Source organism: Carlito syrichta, unplaced genomic scaffold (assembly GCF_000164805.1).
Source record: "Carlito syrichta isolate Samal-C Ts95f unplaced genomic scaffold, Tarsius_syrichta-2.0.1 Scaffold138500, whole genome shotgun sequence".
NCBI classification, from domain to species: Eukaryota; Metazoa; Chordata; class Mammalia; order Primates; family Tarsiidae; genus Carlito; species Carlito syrichta.
The window spans coordinates 247,087-251,144 of record NW_007082596.1 but is presented as its reverse complement, the minus strand read 5'-3'; positions in this window follow the sequence as shown (position 1 = coordinate 251,144).

Below are 4,058 nucleotides of genomic sequence, written 5' to 3'. Positions count from 1 at the left end.
TATCATATAGCCCAGCAATCCTACTCCTGGGTATCTACTCAAAAGAACTGAAAAACTTACATTTACATAAAAGCCTGTATACAAATGTTCATAGCAGTTTTATTCATAATCACCAAGAATTGAAAACAAACCACGTTTTCAACCAGTGAATGGATAACTGAAGTGTGGCATAGCCATACCATGGAGTACCACTCAGAAAAATACAAAGGAACGATCTATTGGATTGTATAACATGGGTGACTCTTTTTTTTGAGTTGAAATCTCACTCTGTCGCTCAGGCTGGAGGGCAGTGGCATGCTCATGGCCACTGCAGCCGTGACCTGCTGTGTCAGGCCATCCTTCCGCCTCAGCCTTCCAAGTAGCTGGAACTACGGTGTGTGCTACCACACCCGGCTAATTTTTTGATTTATTGTAGAGATGAGGTCTCGCCAAGTTGCCCAGGCTGGTCTCAAACCCCTGGGCCCAGGCAATCTTGTCAACTCCACCTCCTAAAGTGCTGGAATTACAGGCTTGAGCCACTGTCCCGGGCCAGTGACTCCTTTTTAATTTTATTTTATTTATCTTTTTTGAGTCAGAGTCTCACTCTGCTGCCCAGGGTGGAGTGCAGTGGCATGCTCACAGCCACCGCAGCCTCGATTTGGTAGGCTCAGGTCATCCTTCTGCCTCAGCCTTCCAAGTAGCTGGAACTACAGGCATGCACCACCATGCCTGGCTAATTTTTTGATTTATTGTAGAAGTGAGGTCTCACATGTTGCCCAGACTAGTCTCAAACCTGTGAACTCAGGCAACTCTCTTGCCTCTGCCTCCCAAAGTGCTGCGATTACAGGTGTGAGCCACCTCTCCCGGCTACACAGATGACTCTTAATTAAGTGCATTTTGCTAAGTGAAAAACCTAGACTCAAAAAGCTACCCAATGCATGATTTCATTTATATGACACTCTGGAAAAGGTAAAACTACAGGGAGAGAAACAGATGAGTGGTTGCCAGGGTCTGGGGCAGGGAATTGATGGTAGGAAGGGTTTGCTATAAATATGGAGCACAGGGGAATTTGAGAGTGACAGAGCCCCCGATTTTGGGGATATGAACCTGTAATAGTGGACACACAATTCTACACACGTGTTAAAACTGTTCACCACAGGCTGGGCTTGGTGGCTCAGCCTCTAATCCCAGTACTTTGGGAGGCCGAGGCAAGTGGATTGCCTGAGCCCGCAGGTTTGAGACCAGCCCCGACGGCAACTTGGCAAGACCTCCTCTCCACAATTAAAAAAAAAGAAAAATTAGCCGGGCGTGGTAGCGCAGGCCTGTTAATTCCTGTTCCTTGGAAGGCTGAGACAGAAGGATTGCCGGAGTCCAGCGGGTTGAGGCTGTGGTGACCGGGAGTGTGCCACTGCACACCAGCCTGGGCGATGGAGTGAAACTCTGATAAACCAAAAAAAAAGAAAAACTGTTCACCACAAAGAGTAAATTTGATGTAAATTTCTAAAACCTGCCAGCATGTGGTGAGGACAGTGGAATGCAAAGGGTGACAAGTGAGTCTAACTGTATTAAAATGAGTCACGTAATCACACTGAAAACAGCCACCTTCAGTAGCTTCGAAAAACTGTTCTGAGTGAATGATGTAAAGCTAAAGACAAAAAAGACTGTACACACACAAAAACGCATTCGACTGGCAAATCTATTTCTCACGGGAGTGTAGTTTAGGAATTCTGGAACTACTTTATTTGTAAACTGCTTTTATTCGTATTGTTCAACAAATAAGTAAATATTTTGTAGATAATGAGAGCCAGGAGAAAGAAATTACAAATAAGGAAAGGAGAGAAACTAGAATTAATTCTGTGTTGCTAAATTGGAGTTGGAAGTATCTGTAGAGACAGTTATGCTTATTTTTAGATGATAGAGAAATATAGATGTACGAGGCGGACCCGAATTTATTTATAAAAAATTACGTATTTATTCTCACATATTTAGACTTCAGTCACCTTCAAAGTACTCTCCGTTTGATGCAATACACCTAATGGAGATGCTTTTCCCACTGCTTAAAACAGTTTTTGAACTCGTCCATTGTGATGCCTTTTAGTGCTTCTGTCGTTTTTTGTTTCACCTCTTCCACATCAGAAAAACATTTCCCTTTGAGGATGTTTTTCACCCAGGGAAATGAAAAAATAGTTGCTTGGGGCAAGATTGGGTGGAGGGGAAGGGGAAACAGGGATCAAAAACTGCTGAACACTTGATGCGGTGTGAAATGGGCAAATGCATTGAAAGATTCTCCAAAAAAAATTTCACTGAAGCCAAACGCAGCCTCTCACAACACTGCTAGCTGGTACACTAACGCCCATGGTTTCCTAGAGCACTTACCTAATGAGGGAACTATGTACTACATGGGGCCTGCCCTCCAAAATATAATGCCAGTTTTTTTGAATCCCCCATCATACTTGTATGCATTATATTTGTAATTTCTCCCCTAACTCCACTGAGAAGGGCTACAAGCGGTGGGACTTCAGTAGCAATAAGCACATCCTAGCGTCTAGATCTTGGTTGTATTTATGTATGTATTTTAAGATGGGGCTCACTGTGTTTCCCAGGTTGGAATCATATGCCTGGGCTTAAGTGAGTCTTCTGCCTCAGAGTAGCTGGGATTACAGGCACGTGCCACCACACTCGGCTGAGATCTTAGTATCCAAATACAATTTTTCAATAAAAGGAAAAAGGGCTCCTTGGAGAACTAATTGATCCCAGGGCTGGGGGAAGGAAAATAGAAAATAAGCCTAGAGTATCTTTCAGTGCCAGACTGCTTAAAAAGAGGGAGAGGAACACATTCAAGGGGCAAAGAAACAACCTGAAAAAACTCCCAAGTTGAAACAACTTGGACAACAAAATAACAGTGATGTGTTATAAAACCCCAAATATGCCTCAGTCATACAGATATTAATCAATCAATCAGTTGGCAGTGGGGGGAGTCAAAACTCTTCAGAATAATTCTAATTATAAACATAGAAGGAAACTGGAAAATTGAAAAGCACCATCCTAATGCCACTATAATTGCTGCAGGCAAAATCCAACGAGTGGATGAAAGTTTAAACAGAAACAGGATAATTTGTGTAATCTCAAAGCATCCCCTACTTTCAGAATATTAAGTAATTATAGAGGGAAAATTAAAAGTTTACAGTGGCCCATCCCAGTCAAGCATCGCCTTGGCCAAGAAATCTGGGTTACTGTCACCACCATGTAGCTCAGCATGTACTTTCTTTTTTTTTTTTTTGAGTTGGAGTCTCACTGTCTTCCAGGCTGGAGTGCAGCAGAATGCTCACAGTCACCACAGCCACAACCTGCTGGGCTCCAGCGAACCTTCTGCCTCAGCCTTCCAAGTAGCTGGAACTATAGGCGCGTGCTACCATGTTCAGCTAAGTTTTTGATTTATTGTAGAGACGAGGTCTCGCCAAGTTGCCCAGGCTGGTCTCGAACCCCCGGGATCAGGCATTCCACTCACCTCAGCCTCCCAGGTTACAGGCTGAGCCACTGAGCCCAGCCACAGCATGTACTTTCTACTCTACCCTGTGTTTTTGGTAGAGAAAACTACATTAGTAATAAGATGTCATTTGTTTTTGATTTGGTTTATAGTAGTAAACATCTGTTTTTTGTTTTTGTTTTTGAGTCAGAGTCTCTCTTACCCAGGCTGGAGCACAGTGACATACTGATGTCTACTGCAGCCTCGTCAGGGGATCCTTCCACCTCAGCCTTCCAAATAGCTGGAACTACAGGGGTGCGCCACCACATCTGGCTAATTTTTTGATTTATTGTAGTGATGAGGTCCCAAAATGTTGCTCAGGCTGGTCTTGAATTCCTAAACTCAGGCAATCCTTTCCCCCTCGACCTTTCAAAGTTTTGGGATTACAGGTGTGAGCCACTGCACCCAGCTAATAAACATCCTTTTACAGCAACTTCTTACATTTTTATAGTACTTACTAGTTCACAAAGCATTTTCATATATATTATCTTTCTAAAATTTTCTTTCCTTTTTTTTTGAGTTGGAGTCTCACTCCATCACCCAGACTGTAATG